This window comes from Pinus tabuliformis, chromosome 8 (genome assembly GCF_031772625.1).
Source record: "Pinus tabuliformis cultivar Carrire ecotype Pingquan chromosome 8, CPIR1, whole genome shotgun sequence".
In the NCBI taxonomy this organism is placed as follows: Eukaryota; Viridiplantae; Streptophyta; class Pinopsida; order Pinales; family Pinaceae; genus Pinus; species Pinus tabuliformis.
In genome coordinates this window covers 1,849,718,884-1,849,742,209 of record NC_142294.1, presented here as the reverse complement: position 1 = coordinate 1,849,742,209, position 23,326 = coordinate 1,849,718,884, and positions in this window count along the sequence as shown.

Genomic DNA, 23,326 nt, shown 5'->3' with positions numbered 1-23,326 from the left:
TAGATAGGGTTCATTTATCTTCCTTCTGCTAACCTAAATGAGAGATTCTTAATTGCCCCTCATTCCTTAGCATTTAATCCATCTCTTTTACCTTGAATGATTGTTTCATATGCAGTTGTCTTGCTCCATAATTCCCTCTCGTGACCAAGAAAACGCACCAGCAGTCCTACTCCTTGACTCCATGCCCAATAGTTCTAAAACTTGCATGCTATCTTTGCCTCTTTACTGGAAAGCATCATCCTTCCCACCAAAATCAAAACAAAACCCCTTGAACTCAATAACTAGCCTAAAAACCTTATCAAAAAAGCTAAATAAGAAAGAGAGAGCCCTCTCTGATTGCAGGTGGGCTAGAACCTGCAATCCAAAGATTGGTCTGTGGTTACCTCGGCCGTATCCTTTTGAGCTGACTAGAAGGACAACCTGAGTGATAACAGAAAACACAGTGAAGTTGCCTGTGTTCAAAGGTTTTGGAAATGAGGATCCAGACCAATTCTGGTTCGTTATAAGGGTTGTATGGGAAGCGCAAGGTGTTATATATGACCATATAAAGAAGGCAACGCTGGTTAGTGCCCTACAGGATCACCCGCTAACTTGGTATATTAAGTACTCCAATGATAACCTGAATGTGAGAGTTGCGGATATCCAAACAACGCTAAATAGAGAATTTAGCAGACCTAAGTTTGCAGCGCAGTTGATTGTAGGCTGTAAAGAGATCACGATGCTACTAGGTGAGACTCCTCGGGAACTAGATTAGAGGCTAATATGTACGATCCGCAAAGCCAATCTGAATCCGACAGATGGAAAACATCATTAGTGGTTTGTAGCTTCGTTACTACCACACTTAAGGAGTGTGCCGTCGCAACAGAAGATAACGACTCAGGCAGAGGCCCTGGAGATTGCCATGAGACTACATGAGACCCCGATGCAAGATCCTAACCTAGGAGTTCAGTAGATCCATGTGCAACTAAAGAATATGTGCCTTGAGATGCAAAGTCTGAAATAGGAGAGGACGGTTCGACCAGAAGTGCACGAAGAAGTGTGGTGCGTGAAAAGCAATAGTCATGGTCATGACAAAGACCACTGCTTGGTCTTTACAAATTACCTCACAAGAGGAGGACCAATGCCTTTAAGACCAAAATCTCAAGCATAACCCAATGTGGCTCCTACTTTGTGGTGCGCTATATGTCAAATAGCTGGAAAGCATGCCACAGATAACTGCCACTTATTACAAAAGTATACGCAAGTTTCGTAACAATTGTTCTACAACTTTTGTAGGTCGATGGGACATGACTAGCATACTTTCAGAAGCTATGAACTGATGATGGATAGAACTCCCACCTACAGGGTTAAGGCTAAAACACGACCCTTTGACCAGAATGCAAGAATGGCGCGGACATGATTTTAGGGGCGCGGACGAGGCCGAGGCGCAGGAGGACCTAGTAGAGGTCACAGACAGTTGATTTGCTACAATTGCGAAGGGCCAGGACACTATGCCTGCGATTGCACTAATTCAATGCACCCGTCGTGCAAGTATCGCACACTGTTTGATCACGAGACAAAATATCTCCCTACTCTGATAGCTATTATATGCGAAAAAGGAGCGCTACCGCCTCCCTTAACTCAGAACCTGCAGATGATGAGGTCTGAGCCACATGAGGAAGATCCGATCGTAAAAATAGTGCTCCAAAGTGGAATCGCGATGGGAGATGACAAAGGAAAATAGCCATAAGACAGTACTTGGGTTCACAAAGCCCCGGCGAAAGAAGTTGAGTTTGATTTGGAGCGTGCTCGGGAAACCTTCATGGAAGATAAGAAGAGCTTCGTTGAGGCCTCCACTTCAGGAAGCAAAGATAAACTGGAGTCAGAGATGGACGCATCCATGCTTACAACTTTCCTGGAAACCTGTATGAAGTTACTGCATGATAGTAAGGCTATGAAAGGGATACAAGAACTTATCAATAGGTGTGTTGGGACCACACCAGGTGAACCACGTGTAGTCAGAAAGATTCGAAAACATAAGACAAGAACGAGACGAGAAATGAGACTAACCACGCAGATCGGGGAATACGAGATGGATCAAGTCATTATGGATTTGGGATCAGATGTGAATGTTTTGCCAAAATAGACATGGGAGAAAATGGGGTGACCTGTGCTACAATGGTCTCCAATCTAGCTAAGGATGGCGAATCGGTAGAAAATAATACCCATGGGGTGGTTGCATGGAATAACTGTGGATATTGAGGGAGAGAGTGCAATGGAAGATTTTGAAGTAACAAATATTGTTGATGACAATAATCCCTACCCCGCACTCCTGGGAATCAACTGGGCTACTGATATGAACGGGGTAATTAATCTGAAGAAGCAAACAATGATCTTTGAGAAGAAATCACTGCGTGTAATTATACCCCTAGACCCTGCTAAAGGATCGCGCTATATGGAACCAGTCTGCGACTATGAAAGTGATGATGATCTGGACTATATCTATAAGATAAGAGCACGATACCAAGATTGGGTGAATCCCATCGCAGATGGGTGGATTACATGGGAGCGCAAGAGTTCCTTCACTTCGGATTCTAACGAAGAAATAGAATGATGGTAGAATCGATTACATGAAGTGACTATGCTGAATTGCAATATGATGACCAGGTTGTTGCATTGCATGTCGATAAAGGTAAGAGATCTGCCTACTTATGATGGACTGAATGAGGTGGATACCTTCTTCGATGTATTTGAAAGGGAGGTGCTGAAAAAGCAATGCTTCCAGGCCTTGGACTGGGTGTTGTGCGCTATGCCAGTAAGATGGTGGGGTATGCACAAAGGGAGTTTTGATGGTTGGCGCAAATGTCGAAGAATGATGAGAGTGCACATTGGGAAGCCTAAGATGTGACTGACAGAAAAGTATGATGGAAATGATGACCCATGCATGCATTTGGCCAAGTGGATGCAGGCCTATGGAGAAAAGCTACAACCTGAGTGGGTGCACCTATTCTGTCATACCCTAGATGTTATATCAATGAACTAGTATATAGAAATAAAGCTCCGCGAGGGATAGGTGAATGGGATATCCTGTGTGAAGGATTCATCATGACCTTCAATTTTGAGGACAGATTTGACAGTATTGATGAAGTGCTAGAAGAGGTGAAAGCAACCATCTTTAGGATACCACAGGATCCTTTAGACCTGACGCGACCTGCATGGGCTACTTAGCTAAGTTGCATGCTGGAATGTTATAATGTAATTGCTGAAGAAGAGGATGAGGATTTGTAGAATCTTAACATTCCAAAAACAGAAGGCTACCGCAAGGTTCAAGGACCACAAATGAGAACCCTCATATAATCGCGCTAGTGAGGACTAGACAAGTGAACATTGGTACAGAGGCAGAACCTAAATTTGCAAAGATCAAAGACCACTGGGATGACGCAACGGTGGATAAGGTCGCTGAGTTTCTCTCTGAGTATGAGGACTTATTCCCAACAAATTTTATGGATTTGAAATGAATAATCAAAGAATTAGGAGTAATCAAAATCACGTTAAAACCTAATGCGAAGCCAGTTAAGTAGAGGCCGTACCACTTAAATCTGAAATACAAGGAGAAGGTCCATGTAGAACTAGAGAAAATGCTCGTAGCATGCATCATTGAGCCTATGGAATAATCTGATTGGGTAAGCCCAATGGTAGTACAAGAGAAGAAGCAAAAGGATGAGATAAGAATATGTGTGGATCTCAGAAAATTGAATGATGCTTATGTGCATGATCCATTCCCAACTCTATTCACGGATGAAGTGTTGGAAAATGTAGGTGGTTAGGAAGCATATTCTTTCACTGATGGATTCTCATGGTACCATCAGATCAAAATCGCACCGGAGGATATGAGCAAGACAACATTTGTGACTGAGTGGGGTTGCTTTCAATATACTGTCATGCTGTTTGGATTGAATAATGTGCTAGCCATCTTTTCGCGTATGGTTGTTGCGGCATTTAAGGAATATATTCATAAGTTCTTGGAGGTCTATTTTGATGACTGGACTAGTTAAGCGCCATGGAGTGAGCTTGCACTTGATGTTGGATACCTGTCGAAGATACCAAATCGTGCTCAACCTCAACAAGTGGATGTTTCTCGTTCCTTTTGGGAACCTATTGGGGCACGTGGTTTGTAGACAAGGGCTGATGGTAGACCCCGTGAAGATCATGGTGATTTTGAAATTGGAAGCGCCAAGAAGTTGAAATAGCTGCAAGCTACTCTTGGACACACAGGATATTACAGAAAGTTTATCAAAGGCTATTCCCAAATCACCACATGGATGGAAAAATTATTAAAGAAGGATGTCACGTTCTGCTGGAACGAGGACTACAAGAAAATCTTGGATATATTGAAAGAAAAGATGGTTACTACACTGATTCTTGTCTTCCTGAACTGTAAGAAAGAGTTCCATGTCCATGTTGACACGTTGTGTATAGCGCTGGGAGTAGTACTAACACAAGATGATGAAGAAGGCTTGGATCACCCTATCACATTTGCAAGTCGCCGATTATCCAAAGAAGAGAAGAACTATTCCACCACTGAGCACAAGGGGCTAGCTATGGTATATGCACTCCAGAAATATCGACACTACTTGTTAGGAGGTCACTTTAAGATGTATACAGGCCATTCCACGCTAAAGTACTTCGTCAATAAGCTTGTGTTGGTGGGGCACATCTACAGATGGCTTTTATTATTCAAAGAATATGATTTTGAAGTTGTTGTGAAGCCTGGACAATTGAACGTGGGACTAGATCACTTGTCACGCATCGATACACGGGAGGAACCTACTAGTTTGGAGGAAGGATTACCTGACGTGTAGCTCTTTCTTGTGCACGTAGTGGATGGAAATTTTGAAGATATAATATGCTTTATAACAACTGGAACTGTGCCAGAAGGATACTCTGTCCAAAAAAACAAGGAATTAGTGATGTGCACAACAGATTTTTCTATCATTGTTGGGCATCTATACAAGATGGGGAATGATGAAATACTGTGAAGATATGTACCCGAATTTGAACAAAGTAGCATCCCCATGGATGCTCATGGGGGCGCCGCGGGAGGACATTACGTAGGAAGAGCAACCGTGCAGAATATTCTATGCGCAGGGTTGTGGTGGCCAACCTTTCATCAAGATTCAAAATCATATTGCAAGACATGTGAGGCATGTCAAAGAACAGGTAGGCCATTGTGAACGGACGAGATTCCTTTGAATCCAAAAATGAAATTGCAACCTTTCGAAAAATGGGCAATAGATTTTTTAGGACTCATCAAACCTCAAGGAAAGACAGGCGTGAGGTATATTATCACTGCGACGGAGTACCTAACTCGTTGGGCTGAAGCGCATCTGGTGGAGGACTACATAGGTGCGATTGCCATGAAGTTTCTATTTGAATATGTATTGACGCGATTTGGATGTCTGAAGATCTTGATGAGCTATCGTGGTACACACTTCCTGAATGAGACGATCAGTGTTGTTGGGCCATGAATACGACCACTTTGTAACACTTATTTCATCCATTTTTACTCTTCTCTATTATATCATCTATTATAATTTATCATTTAAATCCATTTTATAAATGATTTATGCTCTTATGGATGAATATTATTTATTCTCCTTTATTTCTAATAAATTGATGATTATGCGTGATTTTATCAATGATAGTTTTAATAAATCAGTTGTAACATTATTCACCATTTTTAGCCTCCAAGATAATTTCCAGATTGAAGATTTGATCATTAAAAGTGCCAACTCAGAAATTTGCTGGAATAAGAAGTGACGGTTTTGCGGTTGAGATTCAGAGCAAATGAAGCAGAATCTGGAAAATCTGAAACATGGGTTTTGTCCAGAACGGACCCAATTAACTTCATTGAAGAACGGTTTGCCCAAATTCGGCTTGTACTGAGAGAAACGTAGGGTTCTTTGAGCATGATTTTCTCAGATTTGTTGTTGCGGCCATCCTCCAAATCTCAGCTGCAAAGCCAAATTCGTCTTACTCTTGTTGAAAGCTGGATGGAAATATATCTTCTTGTTTATCAATTGGTTGGAAACAATCTAATTTTGTAATAGAAATCATGTTGTGCTTATCTTGATTGTAACTGCTCTCTGATCTCTCTTTATTTAAATCATAACAGAGATCAGAGAGGGGGTGATTTCAGAGGGATTCGAATGATGAAATTGAGGATGAATTAGAGATTCAGAATTAAGGATGGCAGAGAGAATGGATAATGCCTGAGAGATTGAGAGATTTCTTGTTGTAATCCACTGCAACTCTGCTATGATATTTTAATATAAATCTAGTTGCCATTTCATCCTTGATCCTGAAGTAACCCAGCAGCATCCGCTGGCGGCTAAGGGCCCAGCCTTTGGTGGAGTATGCTGCTGCTGTATTATATCTTTATGCTTCATGTGTGGTTTGATTTCTTTCTTTTACTCTGTTCAGTAATCTGATGCACTTTACTATTTTACATATCAGCGCTATTAGATATACTTGATTGGATACTATCGTTATCTGCAACAGGAATGTTATGTTATCATTTTAACTTTGTATTGCATTGTTGTTTCTTTTGATAATTGATAAACATTGTTGTTCCTTACAGATTGTCATTCGATTACAGATTAACCGCGTTGTATGTTCCTAAATCGGTACAACTATATGATGTATTCTTAAATTGTGACTGTTGTTTATTCGGGATTGCTGTTCCGTTACAATTGCCGTTACTTTATAACTGTGATTCATGCATATTGTATCGAAGCTCGGATTACTGTCCCTTTTAATGATAAGTGTGTTGCATGCTTGATTTGGATTGTTGTACATTCATATTTAGTTGCTATTCCATTTCTGAATTGTTGTTTCATTTCAATTGCTGGTCTATTTCAAAATTGTTGATTTGTTGTTTCATTTACTTGCCATTTCTTAAGGACAGACTCAGGCTATAGTGAGTGTCAGCTTCTGCTATTTGGCTCCCAGACCTCTGATCTACTCCCATCAGTTATGAAAGGGATAGGTTATTGCCACCAAGCCCTTGGCTGATGTGCTGTTCTATTTCATTGTTATTTCCTTTACTTGCCATTTCATTTACATTCATCAAGGACGATCTCAGGTTGTAGTGAGCCCCAGCATCTGCTACCTAGCTCCCAGACCTCGGATTTGTTCTCATCAGTTATGAAAAGGATGGGTTATTGCTACCGAACCTTCGACTGATGCAATGCTTGGTGTGATTTAGCCTTTTGAAGTAGTTAAGTTGTAGACATGCACCCATTTACTTTGTTGTTCATTTCTATTGATTAATTGCACTAGTTTGCTTTTAAAGAGTTTTCCTAGTTTACTTTCAATGGCAGCTTTAGTTCAAGTTCGATTTCCTTTCGATTGCTTTAAAGCAGGACTGTCAACTATAGAGAACATTGGTTATCGCTTCCTCGTTCCCAGATTGATTGTCTTGTTCCGGTTTGATTTCAATTGCATCAATCTCTAGAGGAATGAGTTATTGCTACTGTATCCTCAATTGATGTTTGCTGAGTGAATAGTTGGATTTCAGAGCATTTGAGTTTATGTTATTGTTAGATTTCTTTTTCAAGCATTCATTTACTTTTGTAGCTTTTAAGCACTATACTACAAAACATTACTCTTGAGTAAATAGCCGCCTCAGACTGAGTACACTCTTGAAATAAAAAGTCATCCCTAGGTTGATAATTAATGTGAAGGTAATTAGGAGTTTAAAAGACACCTTTTTATCGCTCCACATTTTGGCGCCGTTGCCGGGGAGAGTGTAGCCATTTGTAAAGAGTAGTGTGAATCTGATGAGTGCCTGTTAGGGAAGAGTTGGATCTTAAAAATGGAAGGTAAGAACCTGCGTGCGGAGCATGTAAAAGCCCTGCTCCACTGTCTGCTTTCCTAACGGATTTGTTGTTGCTTTGTTGGGTAGAGATAGATGTTTGAATTTTCGTGTGAATGACTAGGAAAAAATAGAAATTTTGAAAAATAAATCACATAATTTCACTCAAGTGGTGATGTAAGCACCACCCATTTCACTAACTAATTGACAGTAACATTGGAAGAAGGAGCTTCGAAGGAACACATGAAGAACATCTTCTGTTATGGTAAGAAATTGCCCAACATTTTTACTTTTGAATTTCCTGCTCAACTAATTCCACACCCTCACCGCAATAAACTAGTACAACATACTTACAGTGTTGAACTGCAAAATTTACCCACCCTTCCCACCCATTCTATCTCACACGTGTCATCAGAGAAAAGTTACAATGAAATTCAGAATGTTTCAAATTCAAAAACTGTAGAAGTTATGGAAGAAAATGAACTTACTTCTAGTTTGCATCAACAAACCATTTTAAAAGCTCAAGACTTCATGATATGATGGATATAGGAAATCAAGAAAATAAAGGATATATTTAAGATTGGTTTCACTCCATCACTTGTTTGCAACATTGCTCCACACTTCAACAATTTTTGACTCCATCTTTTCAAGGGAAGTTGGCTTCTCATACCCTAATTTTTATCAACATGTATTTTTCAAATTTGGGTATGTGCATACTAGAGGCCTTATTTCTAAAATGGTTCCACTGGAAATACTCTTATACATAAACATATTCGATTCTCAAAGAAGAGTAGGATAGTGGAGAAAATAAAATAAAATAAAATAAGGACATAAATAAATGCATTTTGTTTTTTTGTAAAAATAGTTGTTTTTTTGTTGCAACACGCTATCGAAATCAACATCGGTGATAAATATTTCAATTTATTTGTATGTAGATGAATCATAATAGAAATAATAAGTTCTACAAACACTCATTTTCATTTTTATCACCAATTTGAAAAAATGCTTGAATATCATTTTTTTGGCTTGTGGGCTTGATGAACTTTCTGGAAAAACAGTCGGGACAGTCATGTTTTTAGGGACCAAAAGTGAATATTTTTAAAACCTGTTTCTACCCTAGGTGTCTCTTGATGTCTACTTCCTAACCCAATTTGAACCACTCAATTTTCATTTGAAACGAAAAAGTTAGAAACAAAACATTGACAGGGTGTCTAGTGGGCAGCTCAGGAACAGAGTTGGGACAGTCAGTTTTTGGAGGCATAAATGTTTGAATTTTTAATACCTGTTACTATGGTAGATTCCCCTATGAATCTAGTTTACAATACAATTGGAATCACTCATTTTTGATATCGTATGGGGAAGTTATGATTAAAATACTGACTGTCTATCGTAAATCAACACCCTTAAAACTATGTCTTTCCGGCTGTTCCTTATAGTATTTGACCTGTCAATTCTTCTTTTCTTCAAAACCTATTTCTATTGGAGATAAAAAAATGAATCTACTTTCATTTCCAATTTGAATCATTTCAATCTGACATCAAACAAAAAAATTATGCTTGAAATATCAACCTTTGGTCTAAGTGGGGTAATCGAAAATGACTCTGTAATGCAGGTTGTTTTAACTAAAATTGAAATATCATATCATTGAATTTTTAAAACCTGTTTCTATTGGAGATATACCTTTGAATTATCTCTCATTTAGCTCTGGAATCAATCAATTTGGACAAAAAACAAAGAAGTTGTGATTAAAACACTGCTGGTTAGTATGGTCGACCACCGCTCTCCCACAGGTGACAAATAAATTTTACTTTGTTATTTTCTCCATGGATTTGTTCTATAGAGTAACTACTTGTTAGTTTTTTTACATAATTCTTGGATTAGGGGAGCCGTGCACCTCTCTTTCTCCATGATTTAATGTTTTATTGCAAGTAGACACTCGTTTTTTGCAGGTCCTAGGAGAAAAAGAATGTCAATTTATGGACGAGTGATTCTTGAAAGAAATTTTAAATGAAACAAAGGAATTTCATCCAACTCATTACCCAATGGATTCATAATAGAAGAAATGAAGAATTGATTTCCATTTGAAGATTCATGTCATGTCTTTGCTACCAAAACATTTTTCGAATAAATCATTTTTTTGACATAACATCACAGCTGTTGTAACTTAATTTATTTATTTACATACTATTTTTTGTTGTTTCTTTTCTAATTTCTCTTATATTTTGCATTTCAGGTGTTGTTTCACTCAAAGTATAACTCATCCTCAGCATCAATACAGTGAACAACGAATTCCTTCTTTGCATGCTTGCATTTTATGCTTGTGCATTTTGCTGTTCCTTTTCTGAAGGGACAGCATTTGTGTGCACTTTTGTTGTTTCTGCTGTTCCTTTTCCAAAGGGACAGCATTTTCATTTTGCTGTTCCTTTTCCAAAGGGACAACATTTTCGTTTTGCTGTTCCTTTTCCAAAGGAATAGCACCTTTTGGGTCAGCCGTTCATTTTGCTGTTTCTTCTTCATGAGTCATTTTGTTGTTCCTTTTTCACTTTCATTTTGTTGTTCCTATTAATGGTTCATTTTGTCGTTCCTTTTCCACGGTTCATTTTGCCGTTCCTTTTCCACGGTTCATTTTGCTGTTCCTTTTCCAAAGGAATGGCACCTGCGTTTTTGCTGTTCCTTTTCCAAAGGAACGACACTTGCGTTTTTGCTGTTCCTTTTCCAAAGGAACGACACTTTTCATTTTTGTTGTTCCTTTTCCAAAGGAACAGCACTCGCATTTTTGCTGTTCCTTTTCCAAAGGAACGGCACTTGCGTTTTTACTGTTCCTTTTCGAAAGGAACAACACTTTTAGTTTTTGCTGTTCCTTTTTCCAAAGGAACAACATTTTCATTTTCACATTTTTTTGTGTGCATTTTTGCTTTTTTTTGTGTGCATTTCCTTTGTTGTTCCCTACAAGGAACAACACTTTTTTTGAGTGTTTTTGCTGTTCCTTAAAAAACGCAACACTTTGGGAATATTTTTGAGAGCAACCCTTTTCTTCCTCTTGTGAGATTATTCCTAATTCATCTCAACCACATTTTACTGATTCCCTTTTATGGCATGAAGTACTCTACTTTTATGAGGACAAGAATTATAGATTCTTTTGAAGCAAAGTTAATATCATTCATGTTATGATCTTTAACAGCATAGCTCCTTGATGATAGATTCTTTTCAAAAGGGACACAATTATTTATATATCACTTTACTGCATTGTTTTCTATTGAACATGATATTGATTGATCATCTTAATACCATGCTGGTTCCACCCTTCCTGGTTATGATCTTCTCTGTCTATAATAAATGAGATTATGGGTATATTTTTTTTTTTTTCTATTGACATGTTCAACTTCTTCCACCATCTCTACTCTTAAGGAGTACTGAGCCTCCCTCATTTTATCATAAAAATATGTAATAACGAGCCAGCCTACCATGTTCATAAGGTTGTAACAAAGTGACATTCCTATTATGGCCACCACACCAGGGTTATGATCCATTGGATAGCCAAATTATCCTTGGAACAGGAGGTCTCATCACGAGCCGGCCTGATCACTTTTGCTACATCCCAGTGAATGGCAGTATGATTATCTGGTTACCACGCCAGCACACTGATCTTTTCTATAGAACAACACTGTAACTCTCCATTTATAAATTGAGGATCCTGGCTCATATGGGTTAAAAAGCAACCCTGCCGAGGCTATGGACGCCTGCTGGTAGCAGAGGCTCTGCTTATGGTATTGAGGTTATATCTTATCGTCAATTATTATTATAATACCCTTTTCTTATTTTTTCTATTTTATCAGAGAAGTTATTTCCTTCACTTTTTCCCTGTTTTGAACCTTTATGCATGAGAAATTGTTTTATGATCAGTCACATCATTTTCAGCGAGAATACCGTCAGCAAAGCATCTTTTTAGCATATTGTTGTCCTTTTTCGTTTTGCATAAACTATCATCAATCCAAAGCGTCCTATCTCTTATTCATAACTATCTTTACACATTTTTCTCTCAATATAACCATAACTTTCAACGTCCTATCATTGATAAGTGTACTCTGCTTCATTTACTGATATATTGTTCATTCCATTGCCTTGCCGTCAGCATCACCCCTCTCACACCCTTTATGGTCATGGAATTCCTTTTCCAATTGGAGGGGGGAATGTATGCATTATGGGATTGCATGCGCTGTGATTACTGCACTCTGCCATAACTTGTTGATTTGACAAAAGTTTTTTTTGATTGAAATTTTTGCATACATCTTAATCTATTGCTATTCAAAACTAACATTATGGATTCAAGAACATTGTATGCCAAATAGTGATTTGTTTACAGGAGAACAACAAGTATGGGGCAGAACTCTATTCGCAGCATGACTACACTATTGAAACTAACAGAAGAGGCTCGAGCAACTCGTGAACGTGAACAATTCTTCAGACATGATGTGCTTACCTGGATTCCACCTTTTGCATCACTTTCAACACCAACTCTGCCTACATCAGCTTCAACAACTGTCAGTCCATTTTTCTTTTTGGAGGTAAAACTTGAGGTAAAATAGCATAATTTTCTGATTTATTACAAATTTAGGAGAATTTCATAAAAATCCATTTTGAGCATTATTTATCATCCTTCATTCCACATCTTTACCACTTTCCCTTTTTCAGCAGCATATAATTTTCGAGTATGGGGGAATGTTCCTTTCATTCATTTCTTTATTATGACCATGTTATTCATATTCTTTATCATCCATTTTCTATTCTTATTCCTTCTCAACACCTCCCTTATTCCATGTTGTTTTACACCAAGCATAGAATTCAACAGTTGGTAGCAACCACCTCTATTTGTCTTCTAGCATTGCATGAGGACATGCTAATTTTTCAGAGAGGGGGAGGAATTGCTACGCATGATGGATGGTTTCTACTTTCTTCCTCATTTACGGCATACAATTTCATTTTTACACAGTGCAGAAATTGATTTCCATAATATGAACTCAATTCTTGTGATTTTTCGAAAACACAGACATATCATTAATACAAACCTAGACAATTTCAAGAAATATTGGTTCATAAAATTTCGGAAATCATGCACTCACACCTACAGCGATTTTGTTTATATCTCATGATCCGTGCATCAAAACGATCTGATTTTTGGATCATAGAGACATTCATATATTATAAATTTACTTGCCAGATTTCAACAAACGCTGGTTTGTAGTTTTTGAGAAAATGGTTAATGAAGTTTGTTGTTACTTATATCATACTTTGTTACAACTTCATATAGTTGAATGTCAATGTAAAAATTGTTATGCCTTCATCAAGATTACTAAAAGTGAATATTCATTACGTAAGGAAGAATTCATTTGTTCTATCCATTTCATGAGCTGCGATGAACATATTTTTTATCGCTTGGTTAACACATGGGTTTTTGTCTTTGGGTTGCATGAAGACATGCAATATATTCAGTTTTCATTGCATGAGGACATGCAACATATTGAGTGTGGGGGTATGTTGGGCCATGAATACGACCACTTTGTAACACTTATTTCATCCATTTTTACTCTTCTCTATTATATCATCTATTATAATTTATCATTTAAATCCATTTATAAATGATTTATGCTCTTATGGATGAATATTATTTATTCTCCTTTATTTCTAATAAATTGATGATTATGCATGATTTTATCAATGATAGTTTTAATAAATCAGTTGTAACATTATTCACCATTTTTAGCCTCCAAGATAATTTCCAGATTGAAGATTTGATCATTAAAAGTGCCAACTCAGAAATTCGCTGGAATAAGAAGTGACGGTTTTGCGGTTGAGATTCTGAGCAAATGAAGCAGAATCTGGAAAATCTGGAACATGGGTTTTGTCCAGAACGGACCCAATTAACTTTATGAAAGAACGGTTTGCCCAAATTTGGATTGTACTGAGATAAACGCAGGGTTCTTTGAGCACGATTTTCTGAGATTTGTTGTTGCGGCCGTCCTCCAAATCTCAGCTGCAAAGCCAAATTCGTCTTACTCTTGTTGAAAGCTGGATGGAAATATATCTTCTTGTTTATCAATTGGTTGGAAACAATCTAATTTTGTAATAGAAATCACGTTGTACTTATCTTGATTGTAACTGCTCTCTGATCTCTCTTTATTTAAATCACAACAGAGATCAGAGAGGGGGTGATTTCAGAGGGATTCGAATGATGAAATTGAGGATGAATTAGAGATTCAGAATTGAGGATGGCGGAGAGAATGGATAATGGATGAGAGATTGAGAGATTTCTTGTTGTAATCCACTGTAACTCTGCTCTAATATTTTAATATAAATCTAGTTGCCATTTCATCCTTGATCCTGAAGTAACCCAGCAGCATCCGCTGGTGGCTAAGGGCCCAGCCTCTAGTGGAGTACGCTGCTGCTGTATTATATATTTATGCTTCATGTGTGGTTTGATTTCTTTCTTTTACTCTGTTCGGTAATCTGATGCACTTTACTGTTTTACATATCAGCACTATTAGATATACTTGATTGGATACTATCGTTATCTGCAACAGGAATGTTATGTTATCATTTTAACTTTGTATTGCATTGCTGTTTCTTTTGATAATTGATAAACATTGTTGTTCCTTACAGATTGTCATTCGATTACAGATTAATCGCGCTGTATGTTCCTAAATCAGTACAACTGTATGATGTATTCTTAAATTGTGACTGTTGTTTATTTGGGATTGCTGTTCCATTACAATTGCTATTACTTTATAACTGTGATTCATGCATATTGTTTTGAAGCTCGGATTACTGTCCCTTTTAATGATAAGTGTGTTGCGTGCTTGATTTGGATTGTTGTACATTCATATTTAGTTGCTATTCCATTTCTGAATTGTTGTTTCATTTCAATTGCTGGTCTATTTCAAGATTGCTGATTTGTTGTTTCATTTACTTGCCATTTCTTAAGGACAGACTTAGGCTGTAGTGAGTGTCAGCTTCTGCTATTTGGCTCCCAGACCTCTGATCTGCTCCCATCAGTTATGAAAGGGATAGGTTATTTCCACCAAACCCTTGGCTAATGTGATGTTCTATTTCATTGTTATTTCCTTTACTTGCCATTTCATTTACATTCATCAAGGACGATCTCAGGTTGTAGTGAGCCCCAGCATCTGCTACCTAGCTCCCAAACCTCGGATTTGTTCTCATCAGTTATGAAAAGGATGGGTTATTGCTACCGAACCTTCGACTGATGCAATGCTTGGTGTGATTTAGCCTTTTGAGGTAGTTAAGTTGTAGACATGCACGCATTTACTTTGTTGTTCATTTCTATTGATTAGTTGCACTAGTTTGCTTTTAAAGAGTTTTCCTAGTTTACTTTCAATGGCAGCTTTAGTTCAAGTTCGATTTCCTTTCGATTGCTTTAAAGTAGGACTGTCAACTATAGAGAACATTGGTTATCGCTTCCTCGTTCCCAGATTGATTGTCTTGTTCCGGTTTGATTTCAATTGCATCAATCTCTAGAGGAATGAGTTATTGCTACTGTATCCTCAATTGATGTTTGCTGAGTGAATAGTTGGATTTCAGAGCATTTGAGTTTATGTTATTGTTAGATTTCTTTTTCAAGCATTCATTTACTTTTGTAGCTTTTAAGCACTATACTACAAAACATTACTCTTGAGTAAATAGCCACCTCAGACTGAGTACACTCTTGAAATAAAAAGTCGTCCCTGGGTTGATAATTAATGTGAAGGTAATTAGGAGTTTAAAAGACACCTTTTTATCGCTCCACAAGTGTGCTAATGGAGGAATTTCAGGTGTATCACCAGAAGAGCACACCTTATGACCCACAGGCTAACGGGATAATGGAGGCATTCAACAAGGTACTGGGAAATGAACTGACCAAGGTATGCAATGCGCATCGAAGTGATTGGGACATACGCATACTTGCATTGTTATGGGCTTATCGGATGACATGCAAGAAACTGATGGGACAGACACCTTTTAGGCTTGTCTATGGAGTGGAAGCCGTAATGCCTATGGAATACATCATGCCTAGTTTGCACATAGCAATGCTCGTAAATATGATGGATCACAGAGCCCTGGAGGAGAGGCTCACATAGCTGGATGAGCTCAAAGAAGAATGATTTTTGGTTGGATTTCACCAATAGGTCCAAAAGCAGCGTGAAAAGGCATGGCACGACCGAAATATCAAGCTGCACACATTCAAGGTAAATGATCAAGTTTTGTTGTATGATAGTAATTTTGATAAATTCCACTAAAAATTCAGGATGCACTGGTTAGGACTGTATATTATTAAGGACATACCAATGGAGGCGCAGTGTAGTTGGTTAAGTTAAATGGAGAACCCTTCCCAAGAAAGGTAAATGGCAACCAATTGAAGCCATACATCGGAAATTCAACGATGTGACTATATGAAAGTGGCATAGTCTTAGCGCTCCAGTCAGCTAAAAGGAGGCACGAGACTATAAAATACTCTACCAAGGAATGGCACATAGAATCGAAGTGTCATAAGGTCCATGACAACACAAGGACAGCTACGCTAGTGCGCAGGTCTGTCAGAAAGTGACTGTTAAAGTCACTATTCACGATTTGATGCTTGGTTTGAGGCTAAATGGAGCGGGCGATAGGAATGTAAGGCGAACTTTATGGGTTAGATTCTTGAAAATCTACACCAATCTAGCATTAATGAACCGAATGTGGGGGGAACGGTCGAATTAAAATTCAAAAGGTGCTATAAATTACAAGTGGTTGTCTAGTGAATAACACTTGCCATTTTGAGAACTAAGCTATTGCGCTATCAGTTGTGTATGGACTTTTCAAACATTGAGGCTTTGAGAGCAAGTTCAGTGTTTGAAACATTGTCGAAGCAAATGCAAGACCTCATGACTAGACTGATGTCAACACCTAAAGAAGCCATGGACACAGGAGTAGTGACAGCAGAGGAAGCCACGTAGGAAATTGAGGAAGTAGAAGCCCAAGAGAGTGCTGGAGTAATCGCTGAGGTCCCTAAATCACCGCGCACACTGAGACCTAAGAAGGATAGCAAGCCATGATACCAGTGCACATCTCACCCAGAAATCCACTAAGGAACAAGCTCACATTGGATGAAAAGGGGAAGGCCATTAATTTGGAGGTCGATGAGGAGGAAGAGTTTGAAGAAATCCTGGTGGAGGAGGAGGATGTAGAGATGGAAGTCGAAACCCAGGGTGCGAACCCTATCACCAGGCTGCTGGAATATGTTCCTCCACAAAAGGGTAAATCTAAGGTTCCAAAGGATATAGATGAGAGCAAGAGCTCTCTACAAACCCTGCTACTCCCAAACGATATTGTGTTTGAGGGACCATACTTGGGGCGGGTCCCTGTGTTAAAATTTGAAGATTGGGACCTCACAGACCATGAGAAGTTCCCGTATTTAGCGATTGTGAATCTAATGCACTAGAAGATAGATGCACCAGCTGGAATGATTGAATTAGAGCCATGCAAATCACTTAGAGGTGTTGAGAAAGCAGGGTTGCTAAAACTACTTTGGGTGCTGCATTACCACCGTGTCCTAGTGACTGTTTTCATCATTAGGTAGATTCTCTACTTGGTGCATGATGGGTGCTTGTGGCTGGAGGAGTCCATCCCCATCACAGACCATCTGATTCATAGGATTACACAGCTCCATTTCTCAAGTGAGGATCCAGAAAACGTTTCATAGGGAAATGGTAGCAAGTTGGTCCTCGCGGAGGCAATGGAAAAGAAGTTTAAGTTGGAGAAGAAGAAGCAAGGGTATGCCATCTCTAGCATCAACAACCCTACATTCAAGGTCGTGAAAAAAATATTGGTAGGGAAGGTGATGCGTAAGTGCCACATGGATGAGGTGCCCGCACTAGTGGTTACACTAGTGGTGCAATGCACAGAAGGGGTCCAGTTCAACTGGGAAAACTATATATGGAGTGAGTTCCTTGCGAACTGTCACAAGGCACAGGAGCAGGAAAAAATAGTTCATTATGCATGGCTCATGTTTTCAATCATATTGGTGGCATGGGAACTACCTGAAGATAGCTAGTTCCCTTTGGTCGTGCCGTACCTTCTAGAGGCAGTGAAGTACGCTTCGCTGTGGGCAACTAGGGATGCACAACAGGTCAGAGAGAGCAAGATATTTTGGGTTTCATGGAGATGAACATTAGGATGGGGATCAATTGCAAGCCGCAGTTATCACCCATAGTCTACAACATTTTGTAAAGCTTTGCAAAGTTCAAAGCAGACTTCCACCATGTCTTCATTAGGGTGTGGAAGGACCCTATGAAGACGTGGCATGAGTTACCACACTTGGTGACCAATGATATAATTTTCATAGTCCTTGAGTCTTAGCCGCTAGAGTGGCATGCTCCAGCTCACTCCACAATGGAGGCAGAGAAGTCCACCACGCAGTGCAAGAAGGAAGAGACAAAACTTCAGATGGCGCAGCTGGTGGAAGAACGCAGGAAAGAAGAATAAGTGACTAACGCTTAGGCAACATGCAACGCTGCGAAGTTGGCGAAACAACAACAAAAAATAGGAGAAGAAGAGTGTGAAGGACAGAAGTCACCTTTGCCAGAATCGGAGACCAATAGAGAAAAAGGTGGCGTGGACTCGTAGACGACATCCACCCAACTCAAACGTCCACGACCATGAGAGCAAGTAGGGGTGTGAATGGAAACAAAGGCCTCGAAGACATTTTTCGACCCTATCACTCTCACTGAAGGAGATCTACATGATATTAGTGAAACGGTGAGGGATGCCACCACGAAGGCCCTCCAGCAGTTTGAGGAACAACACCAGTTGGTATTGGGGGCTCTCCAGACATAAATATAGGAGTTGTAGGTGCGCACTCCATAGGCTAGCACAATGTCCACCAGCTTTGCAATTGGCACTTCAGCTACCGAGAAAGTGTTACACGTTAGGATGACCAACATAATAGTGCTACCAGATGGAGCACTCATTATAGAGAATGAGGCTGATAGGCCTATGGTTAGCAGTTTGAAAGGGGTTGAATTAAACATGGCTACGCTCCCTCAAGAGATGGTCTATCTCTTGCAGGATGGAGTCACTGTAGAACTTCGGGCCAAGGAGAGTTGCGATCTACAGGTAATGAGCGAGGAACACATCAACATTGAGTAGTTGAGCCTGCAGTGCAACGAGGCCATGGAGCAGAACAAACAAATAATGCAGGTTGTCGAGGAAGCCTGCCAAATGGTCCTGGAGTTGGCCATTCAAGCAAAGGAACTGGTGGAGATGTGCATTCATAAGTTAGCCACAGGGGTGCGTGACGCAAGAGTAGAAATGGTCAGGGTTCAGCTGGACTTGAACCTTCATATAGTGGAACTACAGTTGAATGCTCAGCCTTCAACTCCACCAAAGGTTAGAGAACAATGCACCATCGCGGTCATAACAACAATGGCGATGGTTGACAATGTAGTGACAGACTGCATGAAGCTATTTGAACAATCATTCGAGGTCCTCACGACCCTGCAAGAGGACCTGAACATAGAGCGCCTATAAACAGAGGTCCGCGAGCTGCAGTAGAAATACGATGAGGTAAAAGGGACTGCATAAATGATTGCCCTTACGTAGAGGCTTGCAAGGATGCAGTAGGCAAAGGTGCTCAAGGAGTAGGTGGATGTCGCTCGGCATAAGGAGGCAGTCTTGAAAGCATGCCTACAACCATGGATCGACAAGGCTTACACAATTATAGCCCCCATTGAAGCAAATCTTGTGCAACTGCAAGCAATGCAAGAGAGGATTCAGGGCAGCAGTTCAACAACATCGGTCACCGAAAAGCGCATGGAGGAAGCTCAGCAGGCATCCGCTTAGTGCACTACCAAACTTGCAGCAATCCAAATAGAGCTGGGAGGTCTTCACGCTATGATATCTGCACCCACAAAGTGACTTGAGGGTGAGTTGTGATGTTTGTGTGGGGGGCCTGTTGGGTGCAGGATCCCCCAAGGGCAGTTTTGGGGCTTAGAGCCCAGATTTTGGTCCAATTTTGTAATTCCTATGTAAAGACTCCGCATTTTGTGGATGCGGAAGAGTCATAGGGTTGTCCACCCTTATCTTGTTAGTGTAATATCGGCTATAGAAGATCTACCCATGGTCTGCAAACCATGGGATTGTATAAATAGAGTGAAGCTCTATGTAGATAGGCATCAATCGATCAGAAAAATCAATGACGAAGAGTTGAGTTATATTTGTGTATTAGAAGTCTAAGTTTGGGTCGTAGCGTAGGTGGAGGTTCTACAACTGAGTGCGCAGAGCCCTAGTAGTCCACAGCTGAGTGTGCGACCCCTGTAGCTGAGTGCACAGGGCAAATCGAGTCTGTAATCATCTGGAAGTATTAATAAAGAGAATTTTTCTATCATTTCTGCATATTTATTTCCTGTTTATGCATCTATTATATTGGGTATGAATTTCACTTTTAATGATTATATGATGCGCGAATGTGTATAACTGTATTGGTTAAGTGAACACAAGGAAGAATATCTATTTATGTGAAGATAATTAAGATCTGTCAATAAGATAAGTAAGATACTTAGTGTAGTTTGGGGAAATATCAAAGTTCGCTGCCCTAGAGGCGCAAAAGCATCTCAGTCCCTGGTTAGCGCCGTGCGAAGACCGATTGTAACACTTTACGAAGGTACTGAAGGGTGGAATAGAGCACAAAGCAACCTGCATGAAGGCAGGTATAGTTGGAATAAACCAACATCACAACCTTCTCAAGGGTGCAGAAACTTGGTTCCAACATCCCCCCATACTACTTCAGGTGAGACTTCAGTCCGCACTCTATGGGCTTATGCCAAAAGGGCTAATAGTGTAGGGATTTGTTTGGCTACCTAATGCTAAACCTACGTCAGGCCCCTCTAAGCCAACACAATGTTTGGAAGTAACTTGGTTCCCCTGACTTGTCCCCGCCCACCATCACTCTTCATGCATGGGATGGTCATCCTTCACAACCCCTTGGTTTATATCGCAACTGCCCAATCACAATTGTCAACAAGATTGTCTCTAATGAAATTGAAGTCATTGGTGCTCCCTTAGACTATAACATCCTTTTCGGGTTGTAGTTATACCTATTCAATGTTAGCTATCACATCTATGGTTCACTGTAAGATGTGATTTCCCCACAATGGAAAGATCATCACCATTTATCAGTTGATGTACTATGATCCCAAAGCCAAGAATTCACCTCAGTCCAACATATCTTTCATGACTGACAATAATTTTGCATCATCCCTCACCAATGTCTTTCCTGGAGTCTACAAATATTCCACTTTTCTTGGTTCTATTATGGTCCACCACCTACTCCTTCTGAGACTGGATCATCCAGTGTTTGCATGCTCCAAGCATCATGGGCTACCCATAAACGGTTTGGTATGCCTTCAAAAAATCCAACACCTCCACAACCTACTGTTCCTAACTCAACCCAACTTTCGGGTACTACTCCTCAAGGATCATTTCCTTCTACTGGTATCTCTCCTAGTACTTTTCCGTCTGGAACCATTCCACTAGGCCTTAACCATCACAGAGTAGTTCCTCTACACCATTATCCTTCTAGTTAGATACCATTCTTTTTTCCACCCCCTGGAGTGTATTCTACACATGTCAAGGCCACATTGAGTTTTCTTAACATTACCTTAGGGATCCTAGTCTAGTACGTTGATCATCTCGCAAACACTCCCCCAATCAACTCAAACCTTACACTTCTTTGACCCCTATCCAACCTGTTGTTCCTACCATTGCCTTTGCTTTAGTTCCACAACAATCTTAACAAGAACCTACTCTTGTTACGAAAGCATCTAGCAAGGGGGGGAAATCCCAGAAAAGGGAACCAAAGATAAAGAAGCTCCAACAAATCCAACTCCTCCTAAGCCGCCAAAGCTTATTCCTCCATGTGCTTTGTGTGATTTTGTTGGTCATGCCACCAATAATTGTCCTAAACTCCCTCATGTTAAGAATGTGGTCTATGATACCTTCCCTTATTATAAAATTCTTGAGGTCCATGTCACCTTATTTGAGTCAACTAAGAAGAAGAGATCATTACGCGTGAATCACTCATGTGCTTTGTGTGATAATTATGGCCATTATTCTCATCGATGTCCATGTATCGAATATTTTCATGATACACTTCGAGTGCTTCACAAATTAGAGGTCCCTCGTAGTAAGTTCACCTCTCCTCTACCTGTAGATTCTAGTCCCACTCCTACACCAGAAAAAGAGGTCTCTCAAACACCCATTGTGATCCCTCCCCTTGATGTCGAGATAATAGATAGTACCGCTACCATTCTCTACCTACAGTCATCCATGAGATCGATGCATTGGAACTCCATTGATGGACTCTCTTATTGCGATTTTGTTGAACCTTATTCGACAAACACCCTGGTCTCAACATTGGTAGATATTTCATCTACTTATCATATGTCTTCCATCCTTGATGATGAGTATGTGAACCTTATCTCTCATGAATATGCCTCAGTATCTCTTCTCCATCATGTGGTCCCTCTTTCTCCTATCTGCCCATCTTCCATTTTTATGAAGACATCATGGAAGCTATGACCACTCCTGATTATCCTTGGGATGATATGCACCATTGACGTAATTCCTTCCATAGAAAACCCATGACCAATATGTTGTGAAGTCCAAAGAATTCATTCATTGTGAAGTCAATTTATTTAGGAACCCTATTCATGCACTAGATGCTTTTGAATAAGGAAACATGGCTAAAAATTCCCCTACCATAAAAAATAACACTTCGAATAAACCAGGGATTGAAGAAAATATCATCTTGTGGGAACAATTCACCCCAAAAGAAATTGAAGCTTACACCCAATTATTCAAGGAATTCCATGATGTTTTTTCTTGGTCTTGTTCTGATATTCCTGGACTTCATCCCACCATTGTTGAACATCACATCGACACTTGGCTCGATGCCATACCAGTCTACCAAACATGAAGCTATTAAAGCTTAAATGTATAAGATCAAGCAGGATGGTTTCATCTATCCCATTGAATACACCACATGGGTGTCCAATCTTGTTCCAATTCGTAAGAACCAAAGCACCATTCATGTTTGTACGAAATTTTGCGATGTGCATAAAGCTTGTCCTAAAGACAACTTTCTGATCCGAATTGGATCCATAGAAGACTGTTAAAGAACCATGACTGTATCAGGTCGGAAAAAATCTCTAAAAATTTCCAAAAAAATGATCAAAAAAACCCCTAAACCAGTGGCAATGGTAGCCAACGTGGAACGACAAGGACCTCGGTCAAAGCACACTGACCGAGGCCCATGGAGACTACGCAAGAGGTCAGAGTAGCCCCTGGGAGCCCCAGATCAGGAAAAGAAGGTGGTTTTTGATGTGCGATTAGCGCTTAGTGCTAATCGTGCATCGTTGGGCGAACAGGGCCGTGAAGGAGGAA